The 27,639-nt window shown below is 45.9% G+C and overlaps 1 protein-coding gene across 4 annotated transcripts in view; it reads right to left on the bottom strand.

Annotated features, from left to right (window-relative positions):
- SNX10 (sorting nexin 10) overlaps positions 1-8,690 on the bottom strand; it is a 42,039-nt gene extending 33,349 nt beyond the window's left edge. For 2 of the 4 annotated variants that reach the window (XM_088653368.1, XM_060280700.2), the window contains exon 1: positions 2,277-2,318. The gene's annotated coding sequence lies outside the window, so the exon portion shown is untranslated. Of the gene's footprint in view, positions 1-2,276; positions 2,319-5,414; positions 5,519-8,522 lie in introns of those variants that run through there. The other 2 variants (XM_035129286.3, XM_035129287.3) reach the window with 2 other exon arrangements.
- Between the last annotated feature and the right edge of the window lie 18,949 nt (positions 8,691-27,639).

A 27,639-nucleotide genomic window follows, 5' to 3' on the forward strand; every position in this document is an offset into this window, starting at 1 on the left:
GCCGCCCTTTCTCCTGCTCCCGGGGGAGACGTGGCTTCTATTCCCCATTGCCAAGGAAACAGCCCGGGGGAGAGACGCCAGAGCTGAGGCGCCCCCCGCCCGCGGATCCCACGTGCCGCCGAAAACGGCAATGCTTAGGGCCCCCCACTCCTCGCCCGAAGTGGAGTAAGGCCCCCCGAGCGGTCCAGGGCTTGCTTCCGAATGCGCAGGGACAGGACTGCGCTGTTAAACTCTTTGCAAACTCCTTGCCCAAAAGAAAGCTGTCCTGCAGAGTGCCGGATCGAGGAGCCGGTCTGCAGAGTCAGCGCCCAGCAGCGCGGCGCTGGATTGAGGAGGCGGTGCTTCGTGCGGAGCTGCTGGGCGCCGACCCGGCAGGCCGCTTCCTCGATCCGGCGGCCTCCCGGGTGGGCGCCCAGCAGCGCCGCGCGGAGCACCGGATCGAGGAAGCGGCCTGCCGGGTCGGCGCCCAGCAGCTCCGCACGAAGCACCGCCTCCTCAATCCAGCGCCGCGCTGCTGGGCGCTGACTCTACAGACCGGCGGTGCTCCGCGCGGCGCTGCTGGGCGCCAACCCGGGAGGCCGCCAGATCGAGGAAGCGGCCTGCCGGGTCGGCGCCCAGCAGCTCCGCACGAAGCACCGCCTACTCAATCCAGCGCCGCGCTGCTGGGCGCTGACTCTGCAGACCGGCTCCTCGATCCGGCACTCTGCAGGACAGCTTTCTTTTGGGCAAGGAGTTTGCAAAGAGTTTAACAGCGCAGTCCTGTCCCTGCGCATTCGGAAGCAAGCCCTGGACCGCTCGGGGGGCCTTACTCCACTTCGGGCGAGGAGTGGGGGGCCCTAAGCATTGCCGTTTTCGGCGGCACGTGGGATCCGCGGGCGGGGGGCGCCTCAGCTCTGGCGTCTCTCCCCCGGGCTGTTTCCTTGGCAATGGGGAATAGAAGCCACGTCTCCCCCGGGAGCAGGAGAAAGGGCGGAAAGGCGAGAGCTGCCCGCAAGCCCCGGCGCCGCAAGCTCCTCAGTGGCTGCGAGTCTCTGGCAGCGCGATGCCGCAGTGGCTGCTCAGTCTCCTGCTCTCTCCAGTGTCCAGCACCGGCGCAGCTGGGCACCGACCCTGCAGGCTGCCTCCGGAACCCAGCAGCAGCAACGCTGGCTGCCGTAATTACAGTTAAAAAAAAATTAAAAAGACACCCCCCCCCCCCGAAAATAAGCCATAGGCTTATTTTCTTGGGTAAAATAAATATAAGACGGTGTCTTAAAATGTGGGAAACACGGTAGCTGCCAAGTCTCCCGTTTTCCCTAGGAAATCCCCGTTTTTCCAGCTGTTCCTAGCTGAAAAAATAGATTTTTTTGTTTTTTCCCGGTTTATTCTGGTGCGGCGGCCATTTTGGAACTGGGCGGAGCATGCTCAGAAGTGACTTTTGATGCTGCTCTGCCCAGTTCCAAAATGGCTGCAGTGCGACTTCTGGTGCGGCGGCCATTTTGGAACTGGGCAAAGCAGCATCAAAAGTCACTTCTGAGCATGCTCCGCCCAGTTCCAAAATGGCGGCAGCGCTACTTCCGGCCTGCTATTTCCGGCCCGGTCCCTTATTTCTCTGACAGCAACTTGGCAGGTATGGAGGCATCTGGTTGGCTATGCTGAAAAACAAGATGCGAGAGGCAGTGTGGTCTGACGGTTACAGTGTTAGAAACTGAGATTTAAAAGCTGGGAGCCAAATGGCAACTTAAACCTCGGCTTCAGTCACCACAACGGAATGCCTAGGTGCCTCACAGACCGGCTGATGTGTGCAGCTGCGCCAACTAGCCACATGGAGATGCTAGTGGCCAAAACGTGGTGACCAGACGTCTCCACCTCCTTGCAAAAGGCTGCTTGGGCCTGTCGTGAAACGCGATTGGCACCCAGTTAGTTTCCATCTCTGGGTGGTTGGATTATGGCCCAGGAGACCAGGGTTTGAATCCTCACTCATCCTCGCAGCTTGCTGTGTGAACCTGGGACAGTTCCTGCCTCTCAGCCTAACCTACCCCACAAGGTCATTGTGAAGATTTAAAAAGGGGGGGGGGAGAACCATGTACACCACTTTCAGGTCCTTGGAAGATGTACTAAATAAACAGCCTTGATAGCAAGACTCTTGTCCAATGGCCTTCTGAGAGTTCTCATGGGGCACTGAGAATGCTTTTCAGTACCCCCCTCAAGGGTAATCCTGGAGAGAGATCCAGGTTCAAATTCCCGCACAGTCACAAACCACACTACAAAAGTCACTATCTCTCAGTCAAACCTACCCATCGCAACCGCTGCCAAGAAGATCTAGTGGAAGGGCAATGCCTGTCTTCTTGAAAGAAAGGAGTAGAAATGCAACAAATTGTTTAAGGAATAATTAGAATGAGTTAATTGTCATTATAATAACTTGTTTATTTACATTGGTGGGGTGTGTTCCACTCGTTTCTAAACATGCCGGTGCAATTATCTTTATGCAATTCCTGAGCACATGTATAGCCTGAACTTCCCGCTTCCTAAAAGTTGGGACATCCCACGCCAAACGGGTGGCAAGGGTTAAAAGGTTTCGCGAAAATCCTTCAAAGGCAAACAACTCTTACAACATTCCAGGATGTTGTTTTTGGAACCCCTGGCAAAATATTTTTTGGGATAAGCGACACATCCATTTCTCAACACACTATCCCTGCCCAAAGATACTAAAAAGATGATCTGATTCAATATCATGCATCCACATGACACACGGACAATTAGCAGTTACACATTCCTTTAGTAGTTACGCAGGAGTTAATTGTTGTTGTTGTGCATATGCAAAATAATTGACTACTGAGTTTAACCCCCGAGGCAAAAGAAGCTGGAAAAGAGAACCAGGATATTCACTGGAATAGTGTCACAATGTTTTTCTTTTCCAGAAACTTAGTCAGACTTTTGGTAAATAGAATTCTTTCTTGCATAATGAAATGTGTTGGAGCCAACTAAGTTTTACTCAAGAGTAGACCCACTGGAATCAATAAACCGAAGTTACTCATGTCCTTTCATTTCAACAAGTCTGCTCTGAGCATGTCTAACATGAGATTCAATCCCCGTGTCTTGTTTTTCCTCTTTCTAAATGGAGTATGAGAATATGGGGAAAATAAATTTTCTTCCGCAAAAATCAAATGGTAGAGACAGAGATTATTTTAAAATGCAGAGGCCGTGTGATGGATGGTCCCTCTGAGCTACTGTTTTTAGAAGGGTGCAGAGGACGTATGATTTGGCTAAAATCGGGAGGAGCCAGGGTTAGGACTGGTGCGTTCATTAAGGACCCTAAATTAGCATCATAACTGAGACCCTGACATCAGTCCTAGGTCTTCCTTGGTCACTCCTGCCTTCTAGCAACTGTGCTCACCGCACACTGTAGAAGACAAATGCAACGCCTCCTACTGCGGAGCCACTTGCGAAGTAATTCCTGTGAACTGACTCCCAAGGGAAAGACGAAGCAACAGCCACTTAGGGCACTGTAGAGGCAGGAGAAATACCTATTCACCCGAGATTGTGTCATCTCTCTATCCGTAATTATTCCACTGTGCTCAGGGCTACTTCAGATTTTCCATGCCTCTGACTAATGCCAAACAATTATTTAGGTAAGTGTGGGCCTACCAGAGGCGGCATGCAATTAAGAAGCCACAAGAATTGGTGAAATCAATCACAAAAGCAACGGCTTGCTGAAGGAGCAATATAGTAGGGGAAAATCGAAGAATACTACAAGACAATGTATGGGTGGCCACAGGTTCCCCCATCTCTCTTTCTCATGCACAAGCAGAATGGTGCAACATTCCTGCCTGGACCACGGGCAAAGGTACCAATCCTATGCATGCTTAGAATAAAGGAAAACACAGAGAAAGCTCCTTGGGAAAAACCATGGTTTGCTGTTGCAGCAAAATGTGGCAAACTCCAGTATACCCAAACCATAATTTGCTCTTCAACCAGCCTCTCAAACCAGTGTCAATCGGCCTCTCAAAGCAGTGTCAAACTGTTGTCTGAGATCCTGGTTTAAGAGTAAACAATGACTACAGCAAACCAGAAATTGCCGCCTTTGAACGTAACAACAAATTCCGGCTTGCCAACAAACCAGAAGTCAGTTTAGAAATCGCAGCATGTGAAGGGAGGAGGACGAGGGAGCACATGCGTCTGAGGCTCCCGGGGACTCTTGCTTGTGCTTGTGCATTGTGCACAATCCACAGGGGTGGAGAACCTTAGAAACTGCCAGATGTTGTTGAGCTACAACTTCCATCATCCCCAGCAGGGATGGTGGGAGCTGTTGTTCAGCAAAACCTGCAGGGCCAAAGGTTCCCTACCCTTGATGTAACGCCAAACCACAGTTTGGTGTTCCTTTTGAGTATGCCCAGGCCATCGACAGGTAGACCCAGATGGGTGTTCATTCATTCTTTATTACTTCCAATTAGGCCAACCTAAATAAATTAAATTTTATTCCATGGATTATTAACACAGAATGAGAGCTCTTGACTGCAAAAGTATTTATCTTAGGCTGCCTATACAGCCACTGTCATAGCTGTTATTTTTGTTACAGACAGATGCCAACAAAAAAAAGGGGTTGTTTACTATTATCTAAGTGGCACTCCTGTTCATTTATTTGACTTGGACAAGCAAATGTCCTCGAATCGGAAAAGGCACAGCCATAAGCATTATCTAGTTAGAACAGTTCCTCTTACCTAGTGTCAATGGGTACAAAATTGAGCAAGAGGCAAGAAGACACATTCTTTTGACTTACTTGCTTGCTAATGAGGACAGAGCGGTTGCCTCCATAGAATAGCAGACCATGAGAGCAGAATCACAGATTTGGGGTGCTTGGCACCTGAATGTTCTCCTACATCAACTAGTTTCCTGAAATGTTGGCTGGGAGCTGCTTCAGAATTTTTGAAGAACAGCTAAAACAAACAGCCTCCACAGTCTGCTTCCTGCTGATAGCATCGCCCGCCTATTCCAGGGCCGGGAAACCTGTGACCTTCCATATGTTTTCATAGAATCATAGAGTTGGAAGGGACCCCGAGGATCATCTAGTCCAACCCCCTGCAATACAGGAATATGCAGCTGTCCCTTGTGGGGATCAAACCTGCAACCTTGGCGTTATCAGTACCACGCTCCAATCAACCAAGCTAGCCAGCCCTTGCTGGACTTCAACTCCCATCAGCCTCTTCCAGCATGGCCATTGGTCAGGGAGAATGGAAACTGTAGGAACATCTGAATGGCGACCGGTCCCCCATCCCCAGCCTATTCTGTGATCTGGGGCTCCTGATACAATCGCAGCAGTTCCCTCTCTGTAAATGCCCACAACGTTTATTACTTGCTGTGGCAGCAATGCATATTATACCACACAGTAATCTCGAAAAGGAATATAAATCTCAAGTGCATCGATGAGTACTTACCCAGGGGTAACGGGAGCTTGTTTTGTACACTCAACCTTGCTGATCAGATTTAGCAGGCAATGACCCAAAGCGGATCAGTCAAAACTTCAAATGTTTGTTGAAAACTACAAGAGATGCAATATAAGCGCATTAGTTGCTGGTACGCGAGGCCATCTAAGTTTCAGCTATTTCAAATGCGCTATAGTTTCCACTGATGGAAAATACTCGCCAGGTAAGCTCCAGTTCGCTGCCTGTGCTAGGAGTGTTCATCGTTGCTAAATTCTCAGTCGTGTTATACAATGCCCAATTGCACAAGATGCCAAAGTTGTTTGGCTTAACCTTTTACCTTTGAACAATCCCATAGGTCCACATAGGGAGCTTTGGTTCAGTTTATTGCTAGCTGCCCGGCTGTGTTTGACCAGTAAGTGGAAGTCACCTAAGCCCAGTGCAAACTGTCAACGCTACAGCAAATAGATGCAGGGTGGCAGCTCTCAAATTATGGTCCACAAACCACTGCTACATCCAGGTGGCCTACAACGTGCCTGTAGATGTGTTTGAAGATCAGAGATGGCACACCCATTGCAATAAACAGCTGTACCAATTTATTTGTTTCAATTAAAACACATTTGTTCAAAAGTTACAATACAGCATTTGTCCACTGCCATAGTATCGCAGAATGATCACTCCAATCCTCAATCCCTCAGCACTGTCATGTTGGCTCGTCAAACAGAATTATAGAGTCATAGAATTGTAGAGTTGGAAGGGACCCCCAAGGGTCATCTAGTCCAACCCCCTGCACTGCAGGAATCTTAACTAGATCATCCATGACAGATGACCATCCTACCTCCAAGGAAGGAGAGCCCACAACCTCTCTCAAGGGAGACCCTCAAAAGGATCCCAACTACTGATCCAATTTACTAGATCAGTCTGATTTTTAATTGTATTGCTTCTATTATTCCTTATATTGTGCTTCATTGTATTACAGTTTGGATTCTACGGCATGCAATAAATACAATCTATAAGAAATAAAAAAAGCAACAAAAATACAATTAATGGTCGTACAGCATCTAGCACAGTACATTGCAATTGCTGTCAAAAGTAGAAAACTCATTGTGTGGGCTACAACGGAATGTCTATGCAACTTTTTTGCAGTGAAATGTATTATTATTATTATTATTATTAATTTCATTTCTATAACGCTTTATATTTTTAAAAGAAAATATCTCAAAGCAGTTTGCAACACATTAAAACATCAGATAAAGCATTCCAGAATAAAACAAATGCAAGCTTCAAGGAAAATATTTCAGATCCTTATCTAAGTGACAATTTGCTTTCCCCATATTTATTTACCCACTTGATTTCTAGAGCTGCCCCACAGAAGTTCTCTAGGAAGCCAATACTGTATAGCGTTGACGCAGACATTTAAAAGCAAGATCCAAGAAGCATAGAATCCTAATATCCCCTCTTCTTTCAGCTGCCTAAACTTTCAGGAAGAGGCTGTTCCATCTCCCTTTCGGTCTAAATGCATATTAATTATTTGAATACTGTTTGGCATCCCACTTTTCCTTATTCCAGACAGTCCATTTTTATTCTATTTTGCAACAGCATTTATTTGTGTGTTGTTGTTTTTGCGTAATATTAACTAGAAATGTGATTGCTTTCTATAGGTCTCTCATTTTGTCTTTATTCTTCTTTACTTTTTCATTTTTTACATTTTTATAACAGCCTACATCCAAAGTTCTCAGGGCGGTTCACAACATAAAAATGCAAAATGAAAACACAAACAATTAATGTCTGGATGTGGCCTGGCTCCCAATTTACTCGAGATAGCCCAAGTTGGTTTCATTTTGTACAGTATTGGCGTTCACTTTTAAAATTTTGATATCCATTAGAAATTGGGACTGCATCTTTCAGAAAAACTGGGAAAGACCCCTCTATGAAACTCTGGGGAGTCCCTGCTGGCCAAAAGAGACAGCAAAGAGGAAGGTGTATCAATGGCATGATTTAGTTATAAGGCAGCTTCTTAAGTTCCTAAAGTAGCGATGGAGAACCTGTAGCCCCCTAAAAGTTGCTGGACTCCCAAAGTTCATCAACCCCCAGCCAGTAGGGCCACTGGGCAGCAAGGATATAAACAACTCTTGGATATATTCCAGCAACTCTTGAGAGCCATCAAATCCCAATCCCCACCCTTACCTAGAGAGACTAGTGTGCCTGTGGAAATGACCTGGAACACATCCAAACCTAAAAGCAGGCGCAATCTTCCTATCCCTTCCAGCGCAAGGCTTTTCGTCACCCCATCAGCTGTGACTAATGCCAGGCTAGGCACGCCTATGAGGTGACCCACAAACTGACCTCGTGCATTTTCCTCTTTGCTAAAGAGCTTTAATCTCCAGAGGTGAATCACAGTGACATCCCAGCAAGACAAGCAAAAGCAGCGTTGTTGTTGTTGTTGTTGTCCATAAAATCATAAGAGTTGGAAGGGGTCCCCAGGGTCATCTAATCCAACCCCCTGCAACGCAGGCATCTTTCACCCAACATGGGGCTCGAACCCATGACCCTGAGATTAAGATTCTCATGCTCTACCGACCAAGCTTATTACTACTACTACTACTACTACTACTACTACTATTTTCCTCTATTCACCTTTTCACCCTGGGGCACTTAAAACAAAGGCACCCCAGCCAGAAAGCCACCAGATCTCTCAAAAAAAAAATCCCCCGGGGCTCTTCTTAAAGTCTCTTAACCTACGCGCACTCAGTACCGGGGGTGTGGGTTTGAGCCCTACTAAGGCAAAAGATTCCTGCAAGGGGTTAGACTAGATGACTTTCAGGGGTCCCATCCAATTGTATGATTCCTGCCGCTGCCTTCCATCGCTAGCGGTCTGAAGCGGGTCGGGGAAAGATCGATTTAAGTCAACCACCTGGGGTGGTGGTGACGGCGGGGGAGAGACCATCTCCAGGACCAGCCCTGGGGGAAAGACCCGGTTCCGACGTTCACCCCGCGGCGCGTGTGTCCCAAAGAGGGGCAGCATCAGCGCCCAAAGCCCACCCAGCTCGGTTTCCTCGTTCCTGTAGAAACCGAAACCGCAAGGCAAACCGAGGCGCTTTTGCCCTGCCTGGTGGGACTTACCTGGGCTCCGTTTCCCGCAACGAGACCGGCAGTGGCAGCGGCAGCCAGAGATTGTGCGCAGCCGTCGCTAAGACGAGCCGACAAATGAATAAGAAGCAGCCGCCGAGGCGACTTCGGGGCATGGGCAAAGAGCTCGCAGGCACGTGATCGCCGGCGAGAGGAGGTGGAGGAGGAGGAGGAGCCGCGGAGGGCGGAGCGTAACGGGACGCGTTTGCGCGCCTAGGAGCCTCGGGGGAGAGAAGGAGGGCGGAAGAGGGATAACAATGGAAGGAGGCCGGGAGAGAGGCTGGCTTCATCAGAAAGACCAGGAGGAAGGGAAATGAAGGGGAATCAGGATTGCAGCCTGTCTGTTTAATAAGGAGGCGCCGAGGGCTTGGGAAGATCAATGCAGTGGGGAAATGCTTTATTTAGCAGAAACCACTTTTTTAGTGCTGCACATTTAGCAGATATTTAGCAGAAGTCACATTCTTTTAAATATGTATACAGTAATATCATATATATATTACGCAACAATTGTGCAATTAAAGAAAATGAAAATCAAAAGTCAAACAACAAACAGCCACTTTCTTGTGGTAGCCCAAAGAGACAGAGAGAGAGAGAGAGAGAGAGATGATTGCGGCACTTGAGAACATCAGAACCCTCAGGGGTCCAGACCAAAGGTCTATAGCAGGGATGAGGACCCTCACACCCAGAACCCAAATGCAGCCCTCCAGGCTCATTCTCCTTCCCAGGCCACTCCCTTGCCTTCCCTTGCTCCATCCCCCGTGGCTTGCAGTCACGACTAAGGGAACTAGGCTAGTCCCCCAATGTTCCCTTGTTGCCTCCTGCCCAAGGCCTGGAAAGCTTCTGAACAGCTTAGGGGGGAGGTGCAATGCTCACCTGTGGGACATCAGTCTCCCTTGCAAACTAGCACCTCTGGCCCAAGGAGTTTAAGATGGGGTACATGTTTTTTCCTCCTCTTTTTAATCCCCCCCCCACAACTCTGTGAGGTATGTGTTGTGTATTAATTCAAATATTCTGTAATCTGGCGGGAGTACTGTCCACTTGTCTGTTTAAAGGGGACAAACACAATCCTCAGCATGATTGGGTCCCGCCGGAAAGTTAGTGTGTTATTGGTTCCCGCCTAAATGTATCCTTCTTCACCCAAGCCTTGTTCCTATAAATACAGCTTCCCTTTACCCCAATCCCTAGTCCTGTTTTGCCCTGAATAAAGAACTGTTCTCTTAAAGATGCGTATCTGGACTTCTTAAGCCACGACACAACGGTATGTTAGGCTGAGAGGCCCAAGGTCACTGTTATAAGAATTTTAAGGTCTCAAATATAGAATAAATATTCATAAATGCACGCATATGTCAATATATGGACCATGTGTTGGAAATAGTGTGGGAGAGCAACCCTGAAGCCATTTTGACCTCAAATATTCCTCTGCAGTAAGGGAGGGAAATGGGGGAAGCCTTCCCATTGTCATTTTGCTTGCAAATCCTGTCCTAAGGGCACATTTGTGCCCTTAAGGGTGAACCTGTGACCTGGATTCAGGAACTAAAGTTTTAACCATCACAAAAGAATGGCAAGACAGGATTTCTGTTGTATACCGCCTCCTTCTGTGATGTATGTGTGATGTTTTTTGGGGGGTGTCTTGGGCTGCAGGGTGGACAATTTCAAAATTGTTTAGGGAAGTTTTTAATGTTTGAAGTTTTATTCTGTTTAATATTTTTAGGAAGCCTCCCAGAGTGGCTGGGGAAACCCAGCCAGATGGGCAGGCTACAAATAATAAATTATTATCATCATCATCATTATCATTAATATTTTTTAAAGTCTCTATGTAAGGGCTTGCGCACCATTGTTCAGAGTCTCCTCCCTCCTGCATGTGTTGAGTGGGGACCCTGTTGCAACAGTTCCTGAAATAAAGATCAGGCTTACCCTGTTTCTCATATTTTAGGACATACCCATAAAATAAGCCATAGCAGGATTTTTAAGCATTCAAGGAATATAAGCCATACCCCGAAAATAAGACATAGTGATAGGCACAGCAGCAATGCCGGCCGCGGCAGGAGGAGGAGGAGGAGGAAAAAAATAAGACACCCCTTGAAAATAAGCCATAGTGTGTTTTTTTGAGGAAAAAATAAATATAAGACGTGTCTTATAATATGAGAAACACGGTACTAGCAGCTTTGCTTCTCAATATACTCTTGTTGGCCTCTGTTATTTCTCTTACCGATAGGGAACGTAAGGACTCTATACGGGCTCTGGAATACCCCATAAGGGAAAGGCAGCAGTTTTTCTTATAATAGTCACCCAGGGATTTTACCTGCCAGGAACAATGTGTCCTTGCATTAGGATAATGGCTGTAACTTGCCTGGGTGGAGAGAGGTATGTGTGGGGTCCGGGGAAATCCTGAATTTTGCCTGGCTTGAAAGTAGCCTACTTTACAAAGGCAAGGATCATATCAGGAGTTGCTCCTCCCACTTTTGTGCCTCTGACCATGTCCACCACCTTTATGTTTTTCCTCTGCCCCCAGGTCACCCATGTGCCCCCAGGGCTTTAAAAACGTTCCCAAGTCCTGGCTCATCTGGTCCAGCATCCTTTTCCCATAGTGGCCAACCAGATGTTAATGGGGCAAGCAGGACATGAGCACAACATCATTCTCCTCACTTGTGATTCCTAGCCAACTGCCTCTGACAACACAAGGATAATATAGCTATCGCGGCTAATAGCCATTGATAGGCTTATCCACTATGTATTCAAAGCTAACAGGTTGATAGAGAACAGGAAAGACCTGCTGGGTCAGGTCAAAACCTTCATTTAGTCCAGCCTCCTGCAATGACCAAAGAGAGGACTATAGTGGAGGCAGCCTTAGACCTAATTACACAATTGGGTCCACTTAGTTCAGTAATGTTCACACTCATGGTGAGTGACTCTCCAAGCAGGCCGGGTCATCACCTCCACCAGGGCTCTGAGTGGCAAAATTGACAGGTGGGCGTGGTCACCCATCTGTCAATCACAAAGACACCTGGTCTTATTACAAAAGAATTTCAGAAATAGACTGGAAAGAGAAGTTGCTGAACTGCAACTTATCACCAAGCTTAAAACCATGGAGAGACCAGGTCTGAATAAAGACATTGGATTCTTATCTCATTATACATGATAAAGCCATCTTTAGCCATCTCACCCCTTGCTTTTTCCTGTAAGACCAATTGCAGTCGTTAACATTCGTCAAGAGCTATCAGTCAGTCAATCACCCATTCCCACCACCCTTCTGAGTAATACCCCTCCCCACCCTCTCACTGTATATAAGCATCTGGTGACTTCTGTTTCAGTGTATCTGAAGAAGTGTGTATGCACACAAAAGGTCATACCAGTGACAAACTTAGTTGGTCTCTAAGGTGATTTTTTTATTTTGTAATGACACCTGGTGACATCTTTTGGCCTATCCAAATTGAAATCAAGCCATGCAGAGACATACACTAGAGCAGGCACCCCCAAACTCGGTCCTCCAGATTTTTTGGGACTACAATTCCCATCATCCCTGACCACTGGTCCTGTTAGCTAGGGGTGATGGGAGTCGTAGTCCCAAAACATCTGGAGGGCCGAGTTTGGGGGTGCCTGCGCTAGAGCTCTTCAAAGCACTCTGCAGACGTTGTGGAGTTCTTGCAGAATGCTCTGCCAGGGACTTCTCAAGAACAAGAGTCTTGCAAAGACCACTGCAAACTGTTCTGCAAGACCTGACAATCAGCTGATAGCTGGGTCTTGCAGAGGGTGTTGCAAAGAGTTTTGGAGGTGCCCTCGATCAGCTCTTCAGTAATGTCTTCAAAACACTTTCAGGGCATTTGAAGGTGAACCTGGCCATGCGTTAAGCAGTTTTTGAGGCCCTGCTTGTTTGCTTACCTTTAGGATCAGTTAGGATGGTGGGCAGGAGTAATGGGTTTTCTCAGGGACAACCCCTTCCCTACAGAACTAATTTTCTAGGGATATGCTATTGGCCCTGTTTTTTTTTAAAGCCACAGCAATTAATTTGTTCCCATTTGTTTAATTAAGATGATTCTTAAGTCACTGCCATTTTAGAATATTATTTGCTTACAAATTTATTTACAAATGTATAAATATTCATTTAAATCCGCTAGTTTTAAAATATTATTCCTCAGTTATTTTGTGCTAGGCTGTCTCTTGCTTTACATTGGTTTATAGGATGCTTTAAGAAAATAAAGGAATCTTTGTCACAAGTAAGTAATATGCAAGAGGAATCGTAATGTCATACCTAAAGTGCAGTCTCTGAAACCCTTGTGTTTTGCTAGTTCCTTTCTGCTAAAGTTCACAAAGGGCATTGAAAAGCATGCAAAATACCCTGGATCAAACTCTGGGTTATGCAGAAGTTCATGTCAAACAAAACCTTCCTGCCATATCACCACTAATCGGCCCACAAAACCTGTTTGCTGGCCTGAGGAAAGCATCTAAAATGGAGAAACAAATTACAAAAACATGCCATGTCTTGATCTTTTGGCCTGCCAAGTTTCATACCAATTGTTTGGGAAGGGATAGGAACTCCGGGTGGGGGACACATCTTGCTCCTTCTGGGCTCCCCACCTTCAGCTCAGCTCTCACCTATGGCTCCTAGAAGTTGTCAGCATGCAACAGTGGCCACAGGGACGTACCCAGGATCAAAACTAGGGGGGGGGGCAAGCCATGGTCGTTCAGGGGCGGGGCAAGGCATGGGGGGAGGGGCCACAAAACGGCCCTCTCTCGGCAGGGGCAGCAAAGGAGAGCGGCTGGGGGGGCGCATTGGAAAGAAGGAAACAGCAGCCAATGCCTGGAGAGGGCAATGCACGCAGGGGGAGCGGAGAGCTGTGCCGCCCCCCAAGACGGCTCCTTTCCTATTGCCCGGGGTGGAGGGTGGCGAGAAAGGGTCTCTGGGCTACTCCTGCCACCGGCAATCCGGCGCAAACGCCCCTACGCAGCTTCCTTGCAGCAGCCGCGACCACCGCCTTCGGGCGCCGCCCCCCACTCCTCCTTTGCGGGCTTCTGCTGCTTCTGCCCGCTGAGGCTGAACTGGCTCCTGTCAGTGCACTTCCTCTCCCGGCCCAGGAGGAGTCTCAGTACCAACTCCTAACTCGGGGGGGGTAGGGGGGTGCAGAGGGGGGGAAAGGGGACGATTCCCAGCCCGCAGCGCCGACGATCGCAGTGCAGCCTACCGGGAGGCAGAGCGCGGCAGCGGATGCAACCAATGCAGGGAGCCGCGTCTCCTTCACTTGCCAGCCCGGTAGAACTCTTAGGCAGGAGAGGTTGCCGCCCGGCAGGGCTTTCCATTGGGAGGCGCAAAGGCTTTAGTGGGCAGGGATTGGTGCAGATGTAGGCAGGGCGGGCTGAGAGGAGGAACTGCCGCCGAGGAGCTGCAGCACCAGCAGCGTTTCCTCTCCCCCCCCTGTCAACAAGCGGGGTGCCGGGTATTTGCTTCCCTAGTCGGGCCCGTGGTTTGGCCTTCTGGGGAGGGCAGCTGCCCCTCCCTGCCCCATGCTGGGTACACCCATGAGTGGCCACATCCTGGGAATGGCTTGAACTGAGCTGTTAAACCAGGTGAGGGGAGCCAAAGGGTATCAAACCCTTGGTGAGTTAGGGACTTCCCCTACAGGAGGCACCGGCAGACTGAACAGACAACAGCAATACTGGGTCCAATGGTCAAGAAAACAGCTTCTGCACGCATTGTAGAGGAAAGTGTGGGGCAGGTGGGGCTTGTCAACCTGGGAAGATAGCTCATCTAGGAGAGGGGAAATTCTGATCCTAAACCTCTACTGCTTTGCGGGATATCTTTGGGAGAAGAAAAGGCTAAGGGAGTAAACCGTACACAAATCCGGATTGGAGTCCCTAAGGCGGACGGATGGTGTCTTGTACACTTGTCAGACAACTCCTGCAGCAAAGGTAAAGGTAAAGGTATCCCTGACCATTGGGGTTGCGGCACTCATCTCACATTACCGTCCAAGGGGGCCGGCGTACAGCTTCCAGGTCATGTGGCCAGCATGACTAAGCTGCTTCTGGTGAACCAGAGCAGCACACGGAAACGCCATTTACCTTCCCACTGGAGCGGTCCCTATTTATCTACTTGCACTTGGACATGCTTTTGAACTGCTAGGTGGGCAGGAGCTGGGACTGAACAACAGGAGCTCACCCCATCGTGGGGATTCGAACCGCCGACCTTCTGATCAGCAAGCCCTGTAGGCTCTGTGGTTTAGACCACAGCGCCACCCGCGTCCCATATGCTGTTTATATGGATGCAAATTTAGGATGGTGCCAAACATATTGCTCTGCTTTCCTTTGGACCACACCAGTGAGGCCAAAAGGGTGGGGGGTCTTGTCAACTGGGCAGCCCAGGACCTCCATGCACTCTGCCCAGGGTTGTGCCTCAGGGAGGTCACTTCAGTGCTGTTCACCCCTAGAGGCACACTCCATTATCTCTCAGCTAGACAGAGTAAAATTGGCGTAGCAAATGAAAGAAAAATCCCACCTAAGCTCTCGTGTGCTTGATTTAAAAAGAACTATCTGCTCACTTGCCTTGGTATATTTGGGGGGGGGAAGGGGGATTGATTACACAAGGATGCTAATGTCATCTGAAGCTTATATATGTGTGTGTGAGCATGAGAGAGAGAACGATTGTGGCATGAGGAAGAGCTCATACTGTGTGGTCCTGAAACAATGGCTGTTGGAAGCAATCCTTTGAACCATGCACAATTCTTCACACTACGTTATTTGTCTTGTAATTATCACCCACCTGCTCTATTATGTATAATTCACAAGCTTCATGCTGTTCACCAGTCTCACTTGTCACACTGAACTGGAAATTTGCAGCAACACTTTCCGCAAAAGCACAGGCTCCTGATCTTTTCCAGAACGTAGTCACAATGTATCATGAAGAAGCAACCATTTAGATCTGCTCACCGCCGGAACTAGAAATATAAATGCTCAGTTGGGTCGAGCATGAGACTCTTAATCTCACGGTCATGGGTTTGAGCCCCACGTTGTGCAAAAGATTCCTGTATTGCAGTGGGCTGAACTTGATGACCCTCGTGGTCCTTTCCAACTCTATGATTCTTTGTTCCTATAAGTCTGTTCTGTTCCTTGACGCCCATATTCCATTAAAAGACTTGGGTGTGATTAATTCCATCTGTGCTTGAAGTTGCAGGGTTCATACAGTGGAAAGCTCTGCAAGAATTTCCCCCACGCATGCACACACACACACAGCAGTTCCATGGACCATTCCATAAACAATGGAATGGCTATATTTAGCAGCAAACTAATTATCAGGGGGAAGAGAGAAGAACAAGGAGGAGGAGGACGTTCATTATAATTAGCGGACAGTGTATCTTTTGAGACTATGATAGCAGATCCTAGAGCAGTGTTTCCCAAAGCTGGGTCTCCAACTGTTTTTGGACTGCAACTCCCATCACCCCTAGCTAGCAAAAACCAGGGGTCAGGGATGGAGCAAGCTTGTTTTCTCCTGCTCTGGAGGGTAGGACTTGAACCAATGGCTTCAGGTTACAAGAAAGGATATTCCGATTGAATATCAGGGAAAAAATTCTGACGGTAAGAGCTGTTCGACAGTGGAATGGTCTCCCTTGGGAGGTGGTGGAGTCTCCTTCTTTGGAGATTTTAAAGCAGAGGTTAGATGGCCATCTATCATGGATGCGTTAGCTGAGATTCCTGCAATGCAGGGGGTTTGACTAGATGACCCTTGGGGTCCCAAAGGCACTATCCAATAGGCACCTGTCTCATTCCAGAAAGCACCCCCAAATCACAGGGATCACTGCTAGCTGTGGTGGTGGTGGAATACACAAGATAAACAACAACATATTGCTGTCCAGCTATAATATTTCTGATACAGGAACGTGCTGTGCCTGTAAAGGCCACAAGAACTCCTTCATTAAGCATAATTATCATCTGGCATTTCTTCATAATTCCGTGTGGCCTACATTTGAATGGGGTCTGCTAGCTTGTGACATTTTCATAAAATTAAACGTGTTAGGGTTAAACTTTGAAATAATAGTTCAGAGTGAGGGTTTTAAATTCAAATTCATGTTTGATTAGATTAATCCAAGCTTTAACAAAAAACAACAACAACCAGATTGGATGTTTTAGTATTATTGATCCAGAACATCTAGGTTGATTTGGCTCTGCTTATTTCCAATACAACCCCAAGATTTATGTAAATGACAAGGAAGTGTCATATAGGTGTCATATAGCCCCTAACTTTCTATACTTTCAGAAGCAAAGTTTATTGCAGTTCCAACTTACAATGTCATCTGTTATGTACTGAGCTGAATCCTAGAACAATAGGATTCAGAATCAGCGGGAGCTACCCAATCCAACTCCAGGTGGAAGTGAATCCGCAACCTGATTGGCCTGCTGGAGCAGCCAATCAGGCGGCTGGCAGAAGTGAATCTGCTACCTGATTGGCCTGTAGGAGCAGCCAATCAGGCTGCAGGCAAAAGTCAATCCACAATATAATTGGCCCACAGGTGTAGCCCTGAAGTAGCCAATCACGCAAGGCCCATTGTGTAAATAATGTATATAAGCAGATGGTTTTGGGAAAAGAGCCATTCGTCTTCTCTTCTCCTCCTTGATGACTATGAGCTGAATAAAGAGCATGAAATTCACTCTTGACTCCGAGTATATTTCATCATCCAAGAGATCGAAGGAGCTGCAAACATTTTTGGCCTGTTCACCAGGTAGCTGATCCAGGTAGTTGTTTGTCTCGAAGGGGATTAAACTCAGTCTAACTTTGCTGAAGAATGCATCTAATTACTAGGTACAGTATTGGAACAATCAGATCCACAGTTCCTCTGTTGCAATAGTAAGATACTGTCTAACCTTTTCTTACATGCTGGCTGGACAAAGGGCACCAAAAGAGAGAGTTGAGGGCTCTGGGCTCTTCAGACCTGAGGTCCTCTAAATATTGTTGGACTACAGTTCCCATCATCCCTAACTTTTGGGCATGATGGCTAGAGCTGATGGCTGGAGCTGATGGCTGTTGAAGTCCAACAATATCTGCAGAGCCACAGCACATAGCATAGCATAGCGTAGTGGCAGTGTTAGAAACTGAGATATGAGAGCTAGGAGCTAAATGGCACCATAAACCTAAGTTATGGGTGCAACAACATAACTTTTTTATAAAAGGAATACAAAGCTGAAAATGAACTGCAGCTAAAATATTATGTTCATTTTTCGCATGGTCTAGTCCTTCCCCTGCCCACCTTCTCCAGTCTTCAGAGAGTAGCTGGAAGTGGGGAGGCAGAAAAGGTCCTTCTTTCCTTCCACTCTGCAGTTTTAATCTGAAATCTTAAGCGCAGTACTGCGCCCAGAGCTCAGAAACAGCTCATGCTAATGAAATTCCCCTTTGCAAAATGTGCCTAGAACAATAGGAGTTTCAAACACTGCATAGTGGTCAGGAAATTAAGGCATCCAACATCTCTTACCAACTTAGTAGCTATTGTTGAAAGGTCTTTTTTTTCTGGGAATTTATCCATCAACAGATCAGGACTCTTGTCCATGTTCTGACATGTGAGCCAATGGAAATATCTACCCATCTATTCTAGTGAATTAAGAACATGAGTGATATTTTGGTACTGAGTACAAAAGCAAGCAAGCAAGCAATTTCAACTGGATTTTTCCGCACATCCCTATATTCTTAAATACCGTAGTAATATAAAAGGTGTATAACTTCCTACCATTTGAAAAGTTCATTTATTAAATATTCACCCAAGAGCATATTTGCAAGATCATATTTCCAAATAATACAAGCCACATGCAGAACTAGTAAGTGTTAGGTACAAAATCAAGACACACTAAGAAGTATAAAGGAAAGGTGAGTTCAGCTGAAAAGTTTCAGATGCTATGGCTGACTTGTGCCAATGTGAAATTAGACAAACAATTAATGAAAACATCTGAACACAGCTACTAATCATTTCTCTCATAACAGTGTCGTGACAATCCCAGAGAGAAATGCTTGGTTTTAATTCCCCCCCCCCCTGAGATACAATGGACATTTCGGATTATAGCAGCAGTAAAAGACTAGACTGGGTTACATAGAGGAGAAAAAATGTGACCCTTCTCTTTGTTTATCTCTCTGGCTATACTTTTAGTACAGTATAACATTTAACAGTTAAATCACATTGTAGTTACTTAACTTGGCTTGAACTTGCACTGAATCTAAACCCATGTAAAAAGGTAAAGGTAAAGGGACCCCTGACCATCAGGTCCAGTCGTGACCGACTCTGGGGTTGTGGCGCTCATCTCGTGTTATTGGCTGAGGGAGCAGTGTACAGCTTCCAGGTCATGTGGCCAGCATGACAAAGCCACTTCTAGCAATCCAGAGCAGCACACGGAAACGCCGTTTACCTTCCCGCTGTAGCGGTACCTATTTATCTACTTGCATTTTGACGTGCTTTCGAACTGCTAGGTTGGCAGGAGCTGGGACCAAGCAACGGGAGCTCACCTCATTGCGGGGATTTGAACCGCCAACCTTCTGATCGGCAAGCCCTAGGCCAGGCATAGGCAACCTTTGGCTCTCCAGATATTTTGGACTACAATTCCCATCTTCCCTGACCACTGGTCCTGTTAGCTAGGGATCATGGGAGTTGTATGCCAAAACATCTGGAGGGCCGAAGGTTGCCTATGCCTGCCCTAGGCTCTGTGGTTTAACCTCTGGGATTTACTTCTGAGTGGACACATCTATTATGTATTTTGTGTTTTTATTTTGTGATTTTATGTTTTGCACAGCCCTGAGACCTGCAGGTATAGGACGGTATACACATTTAATAATAATGTGTAACTGGGGGTAGGCAGACTTCTTACTCTAAACCCAGCCATCCACCAACTGCAGACAAACACAAAATGGTGGCTGAAGAACCAGATACAGCTACCTAATTTAGCTGCCTTGTAGACAAATGGAAGTATGATGAGAAATAATTAAAAAATTACTTTTGGAAGTACAGTATGATGAGTCTCCTGTTTCTCTGATTTACAGGGAAAACTATTAATGGTGTATCCGCAAAACAACACTTTCTTGACTATTTACAACCAAACCCTGGCTTCCGCAACATGTAGATCAGAGTGATGGACTATGGGGAAACCCAGGTTCAAATTCCCATGTAGTCATGATGAACCTCACTGGGTGACTGTGGACAACTCATTGTATCTCAGCCTCACCTACTTCACAGGGGTGCTGTGAACATAAGATTATGAGGATATGGGGACGGTGCTCACTGCTATAAAGGTGGGGTGTAAATGCAACATATAAACAAAGGAGGAAGCCTTCAAATGTTTCTGCCCCAAAGGTCTAGAACAAAAACATCAGACTAAAAGTAATAAAATATCCTCTTGAATCAACAAGGCTAATTGCCCCACCGACTTACTTGGGACAGGTAGCAGAACTTCTGTCCTGAAATCTCCAGCGAGTCTTCCTCTTCATCAGCACAAAGTACAATACACCAAAGCCTCTGTTGAAGAGCTGGAACAACTAGGGTGCCAATGGATGGTAAGACCTGACTCTAACAAAGAGTGCCACCTGCTGGCACTGCCTACCATGAATGAATCTGCCATCGTGCGGCTGAAATAAAGGTAAAGGTAAAGGGACCCCTGACCGACTCTGGGGTTGCGGCACTCATCTTGCATTATTGGCTGAGGAAGCCGGCGTACAGCTTCCGGGTCATGTGGCCAGCATGACTAAGCCACTTCTGGCGAACCAAAGCAGCACACGGAAACACCGTTTACCTTCCCAATGTAGTGGTACCTATTTATCTACTTGGACTTTGACGTGTTTTCGAACTGCTAGGTTGGGAGGAGCTGGGACCGAGCAACGAGAGCTCACCCTGTTGCGGGGATTCGAACCGCCGACCTTCTGATCGGCAAGCCCTAGGCTCTGTGGTTTAACTTTATTAAGATTCAGATGTAGGGAGACGTTGTCTCAGGCATTGGGCGTTATCCTCCCCAGTCCCCAACCGGGGTTCTGGGAGGCTTTGGGGTTATCGAGAATGTATGGGAGGGTGGGCTGGCTCTGGAGAACATATGTTCAAGCAGAGAGAGCTCGCCCACCATTTGCCGCCGCTGGAAGGGGGAAGCAATGACACTCTTGGTATGATTAATGCTTCACCCCAATATCCCGATCTTGACGCCGCAAAGGGGGTGAGGTCTCTGCCTCATGCCCCTCCCTCTAGGAAGATCACCTTGCAAAAGATAGCAAGCAACACGTTCCAGCCATCTTTCCAACGCTGACAGCAAACAAGACACATCTGGATGAAAATGCAGCTCTCTTCCTCAAAATGTCAGGTTTTTCTGTTGAGGAAGCCTGCTTTATTGAGGGTGGCACTGTGGTCTAAACCACTGAGCCTCTTGGGCTTGCCGATCGGAAGGTCGGCGGTTCGAATCCCCGTGATGGAGTGAGTTCCCATTGCTCTTTCCCAGCTCCTGCCAACCTAGCAGTTTGAAAGCACACCAGTGCAAGTAGATAAATAGGTACCTCTGCGGCAGGAAGGTAAATGGCATTTCTGTGCGCTCTGGTTTCCATCACAGTGTTCCATTGCACCAGAAGCAGTTTAGTCATGCTGGCCACATGACCTAGAATCTGTCTGTGGACAAACGCTGGCCCCCTCAGCCTGAAAGCGAGATGAGCACCACAGCCCCAGTCACTTTTGATTGGACTTAACCATCAAGGGGTCCTTTACCTTTTTTACCTATTGCTGCAGTAGCAAAGCAGTAGCAAAGCTTTCAGGCTTTTGTCTATAATCTAGTGGTATAGAAATTTTATGAAATAAAATAAATATCCTCCACCTTCCTGGGCTCCAGTTGCATAGATTTCTGAATTAGAATTGTAAATAGAGTTTTAGAGGATTTTGTATGAGGCATTTTGGGTCTGAACTAATATGGTGATCACGTTGGTACTGGAAATAAATAAATAAAATTATCCAGTAGCACCTTAGAGAGAGACCATCTAAATTTGTTCTGGTTATAAGCTTTCGTGTGCATGCACACTTGTTCAGATACACTGAAACAGAAGTCACCACCAGACCTTTATATAAAGTGGGAGGGTGGGGGTGGGGTTTTTCTCAGAAGGATAGTGGGAGATGGGTGATTGACTCAATGGGTATGGCAAACCTGTTGATTACTGGTTGGTACTGTGTAGAGTAAGACCCCAAATCTCACTTTCATCCAATTGGGGTCTGTAGCAATACCTTTCAAAGGGGATATTTATTGTCTCTCATCCTGTGGGATACCCTGGCTGCCAACTGAGGAAAAGTGAGGGGGAGAAACATGGAAGCTTCCCTCATAGGAAAGTTCGCCATGTTTCCTGGGAGTCCACACTATTTATCACTGACCTTCAGAAGAGGACCATTCCTTATCAGCAAAACACTAAACCGAGACAGCTGCTCTCATAAGTGCCTGCCGTTTTAAATCCACATATAAGTAAAACAGATATGCTCCTTGCCTGTAAGTTGCAATTAACACTGCTGAGTCGCGTCAACTGTCCTTAAAACTGACCAAAAATGAAAATAATCTAAAATTAGAGCCAAAAAAAATTTTGCATTAGCAACTAGTGTAGAGTAGTGTAGTGTAGACTGCTTAGCTGCATTGTAAATACGTAATTCTCTGTAAACTTCAAGCTTACAGACTCTGAAAGCACAAAAGTTGATTCAACAAATGGGTCAACAAGCTTTTTTTGGACCAGTGGGCACATTTTGAATTTCGAGAAAGTACTATGGGCACCAGTCAGAAAATGGCTGCTGGGGGAAGGGGTGTGGCATGGCACAAAGAGCAGGCAAAGGGGCATGGCATGATACTCTATCAGGGAGACGGGTCTCATTGCTGTCCCCCTACTACGAAGAAAAATATACAAAACTATGCCAATATACAAGGTGGCAACAGCACAGATACTCTGTGTCACACGCATAGCACACTTTCACTGGACACAAACCAATGGCTTCAAGTTAAAAGGAAGGAGTTTCCCACTAAACGGAAGGAAGAACTTTCTGACAGTAAGAGCTGTTCCAAACGGACTTCTTTGGGAAGTCGTGGATGCTTTAGTTGAGATTTCTGCATTACAGGGGGGTTGGACTAGATGACCCTTGGGGGTACCTTCCAACTCTTATGATTCTATGACCTTGGGTTATAAACTAAAATATGTATGCTAGGCATGCCTGATCCTATAGAATACAACTTGACTCAAATGCTTAACTGCACTTAAACCCACGAATTTCACAAAAGACAAGAGACGCATCTTCATAGAGGAGCACATGAAAACTCTTCCGAATCCTTGTTTTTGACGTGGAGCGACTTGTGTTTTTTACAAGCTTAACCAACTGAGAAATAGGCGAATGTCGCACAGCCCATCTTCACCCTTTCCGGAGTGGGTGGGTGGGGCTTCCCAATGCGTTAGTACCGTATTTTGTTGCTGATGTTTCTGCAGCCTGAGCAAAACTAGATAAAAGCCATTTATTTCGAGTCAACGGTTTGCCAAGATTAAACTTTAATTCAGGCTCCGACAGTGAGATCTAGGAAGAGAATCGAGAGCGGGAAACGAACGCAATATGGAAGGGATCTACTTCCTGTCATTGCAGGCGATCTCTTATTGGTCGGGTTTGCGATGGAGCAGCCGCAGAGGAAGGAGCGGCAAGCGTAGATCGCGCATGCGGAAATGCAGGTGCTGCAAAGAGCAATGGGAGCGGGGTGCGGGGGAAGGTGCTGGAAATCTGATCATTGGTCCTTGAACTTGTCAGATCAAGAGATCTTCTTTCCACAAAAAGAAAACGTTGCATCTTTTACAGCATGCAGTCTTTCCAGGACTGCGGGTGCGATCAGTAATGAATATTACGCTGGTTTGACTTATGCCTATCTCATATTCATTATAAAATCAGCCCTTGACATCCAGATGTCAGGATGGGAGATTATCAATAACGTCACACAAATACCGCTCACCGCTCCCAAATCTGAAGTGTGCAACATTTTAAAGGATTTGGGCATCTGTAATGAAGGCGCTATAACACAAAGGGCTATTAACAGCTTCCATGTATTTTGTATGATAAATACATATAATGCAGTATCAGGGGCAGATCCTTGCTTTACAAAGAACAAAGCTGAACAAAAATCAACCATCTTAACAAGGAGGGGGTGAGGATTCAGATGCCAGATGCATCATGCCATGAAATATTTTGGTTTAAACCAGGGTTTCCCAAACTCGGGCCTCCAGCTGTTTTTGGACTACAACTCCCATCATCCCTAGCTATCAGGATCAGTGGTCAGGGATGATGGGAACTATAGTCCAATAACTGGAGACCCAGCTTTGGGAAACCCTGGTTTAAACCCAAAATATTTATTTTTTTAAAAAAATTACTGGTAATGTAATTTAACAAATAAGGCTATGTTCTTGGATCTTATTCTGCAAACCACATTCTTGTTGGTTGCCTGTTAGTAACCTACAAGGTTGTTGTTGTTTAGTCGTGTCCGACTCTTCGTGACCCCATGGACCATAGCACGCCAGGCACTCGTCTTCCACTGCCTCCCGCAGTCTGGTCAAACTCATGTTGGTAGCTTCGAGAACACTGTCCAACCATCTCGTCCTCTGTTGTCCCCTTCTCCTAGTGCCCTCCATCTTTCCCAACATCAAGGTCTTTTCCAAGGATTCTTCTCTTCTCATGAGGTGGCCAAAGTATTGGAGCCTCAGCTTCACGATCTGTCCTTCCAGTGAGCACTCAGGGCTGGTTTCCTTAAGAATGGATAGGTTTGATCTTCTTGCAGTCCATGGGACTCTCAAGAGTCTCCTCCAGCACCATAATTCAAAAGGTACTAACCTACAAGGTACTATTTGATAAATAACCATAAAGTTCCCCAAACCTGCATGATCAAATGCAAATCACTTAGCGGAGTAACATGCACAAATGAGAGCTTGTTTGCATGCACAGAAAGCAGCAACTGTGTAGCAATTACCATTTAATTCAAAGGCTGGAGGGGAAGAACCGTAAATTATCCGTTGTTGCAGAATTAAGTCTTTACCAATATGGCCCAAGCCTATCTCTGCAATAACCACTCACGTGTAACTTTCAGCAAAAAATGAATTCTCACCCAGAGATTGAAAAGTATACAGATGCCATGGCCAAGATAGCTTTTCCTTTCCATGTTCACAAAATGAATGTGATTTTTATTCATGCACCCTGCCATCTAGAAATGGGAAGCCTTCCTTGTCCGCCCGTCCCCCACTAGCCAGGTTTGAAACTGCAGCTGCTGAAGTGGAACAGGACTTTTGCATGACACTAAAATATGGGAGGAGATGGAGAGTTTTAGGAAGCTATGCCTGTCCAGGATGGGTGGAATTAATCTTTGTGCACACAGCAAGCAGGTTACTCACACACAACTTTCACCTGCTCACTTGTAAAACCAATACATTCATATACTCTCAAGGTTTGGGTCCCAAAGCATATATATCTGCAAAACCAACACTGTTGGGCAGCACAAAAAGATGGAAAAATAAGGATGGGAGCAACAACAGGAGCAAGGAAATGTTTTATTGAAATGTAGGGAGTCACATATGAAAACCTTATTTTTTTCAATACCATATTCAGAAGACTCAATTTTCTCATAAATGAAAGGTTCCGTTCTATCCATTTTATCACTTCTGAGATACTTGATGCATTATAGCTCACTTTGACCAGTTTTGAGACTTCTTGTTAAAACCAGCTCATGTACTGACCCGACAAGGGAAAGCACAATAATACTCAAGTCAGTAAAAAAAAAAAAAGAGAGAGAGCTCACATTTACCACCTTGTGTTCCAAGGGGCTTCAGACTGTTAAGTTTACTACATCTCCAATTACAGTAATCTTCCCATCAAGCAGTAACACATTGAATCAATAGAAAGCTTTTCTAAAGGTAAGGAATTGGATGCCTCCTTTCCTTTTCTGACTGTAGCAATGCAGATGAAAATGTCTACTAGGAAGCTGGTATTTAGTGGCAGTCCAGGTATCTCAAAAACTTTTCACTGCCCTGTATGCAGCTCGTTTTAAATTTAGTTGCTGTTGTAAAGTTGGCATCTTGAAATTTAAAAGCTCTCATTTCAGCACTAGTGATTTTTTATTTGTTGCTTATTCTATCCTTAGCAAGAAAATTATGTGCATACTAGCAGGTAAATCCCTGACATCCTAGTATGCATTTTGGTCCTAATATGCTACAGTATTATTAGAAAAGAAAATAAAGTTGTTTTCTCAAATGATCATGTTGATTTAATACTATCAAGATTGAGACTGGAACAAGTTTTATTTCAGAAACTGCCATTTACCCAAAATAGTTGAAACCCCATTTCTATGGCTAATGGTTTTGCTGCATTTTATGGAATGCCATTTTTAAAATAGGACCAGTACAACTCCTGTAACACCAGAGCATTGGGGAACCTGCTCAGTAAAGACAGCTTATGATGAATAATCACCTGCAGAAGAGGAATACGTAACAGCTTTATGATGGCAATTATCCACATTTTAAAAAATATTTTATTACTTAAAAATAATAATAATTTACAGTTTTATCAGTTGCATTCATCCCATAATACAATTATAATCATGTAAAGAAAAGGACTGCACTGGTGCTGCCCCATCACATCTCTATGCCATATTCCACGCTGGTGGGGTCTGAAGAGAGGTCAGTATGATTAAGAACTGTCAGGACACAGGGTTCAAAATTATACCAGAAATCCACATGTATACAACAGCTTCCCCTCTTCACTTTTCCCTCCACTGTGGACTATGTCAAAGATGTAATAGATAGTTGTACCTGCATGAGTGCAGTCCTGCTCTCTTTTTCACACTCTTATAATAATATTGCAAGAATACCCTCATTTGGACAAGACAGACTGGCAGGGGATATAATGACTCAGCCATTGTGGGCAGCCCCTTTCCTGTGATTGCAATTCAATGAATTAGAAAGCAAAAAACTACTGTGGCTTGAATGGCCAAATTATATATTTATACACACACACACACACGCGTGCGTGTGTGTATACATTGCTAGTATTTCCATGTGCGTGTAAAGGAAGGAACTATTCAAAATTGCTATTCACATATACAGTACCTTGGAAGTCGAACAGAATCTGTTCCGGAAGTCTGTTCGACTTCCAAAACGTTCAGGAACCAAGGTGCTGCTTCCAATTGGCCGCAAGAAGCTCCTGCAGCCAATCACCGCGAAGCCCGACTGGACATTCGGCTTCCAAAAGAACGTTCGAACACCGGAACCATCATTTCCGGTTTTCAATCGTTCAGGAGTCAAAATGTTAGGCAACAAAGCCGTTTTAGTTCCAAGGTACAACTGTACTGTGTAAAGGCCATATGTGAACTTAGGTATACACTTCTGTAATGCAAGGCAAGATAGCACCCAGAAATTTGCTCCACCTGCAGTTAAAGTAGCAGTGAGAGTGAGTTTAGCTCACTTTAGAAAAAAGTTATTTTCACAGCACTATTATACATACTGGGTTGTTTCTCATGACGTCACTGCACAAAATCAACAATTTGTATGTTTTCTAGGAACTAGCCCATATTGCATAGAATCACAGAGTTGGAAGGTACCCTGAGGGTCATCTAGTCCAACCCCCTGCAATGTAGGTACGGGAATCAAACCTGCAACCTTGGTGTTATCAGCACCATGCTCTAACTAGCTGAGCTATGCTGTTGTGTTGCACATATCATGCCAGAGCAGTCTGTAGTATGACGCTAGGTAAAAACATGGCTTTGTATCCTCTCACACACTTATGCCAAACTCATCTCAATCCGGCGTAAACACCTTAGAAACCAAATTGCTTTGACTGGAGAAATGGCAACAAAGGCTGGACATTGACCTTCTAGAAACTGAGAAATGTAATACTGCTCATGATCCAGTTGGGTCAAACTTTAAAGCATGCTACTAGAGATTTGTATGGCCACCTGAAACAAAAGTTAGTTTATTCTAAGACACAAGCCAAGGAAAGTTGTGGGCAAAACAGTAGGGGCCATGGAAAATCTCATTGCAGCAATTCTGCTTGGTGAACATTGTGCCAGTGCTTTTATTGGAGGATGCTATTTTTCTGAAGATTATTAAGCTTATCGCTGTTTGGAAAACAAGGAACAA

The sequence above is a fragment of the Zootoca vivipara genome, chromosome 11 (genome assembly GCF_965207765.1).
Source record: "Zootoca vivipara chromosome 11, rZooViv2.hap1.1, whole genome shotgun sequence".
Classification (NCBI taxonomy): Eukaryota; Metazoa; Chordata; class Lepidosauria; order Squamata; family Lacertidae; genus Zootoca; species Zootoca vivipara.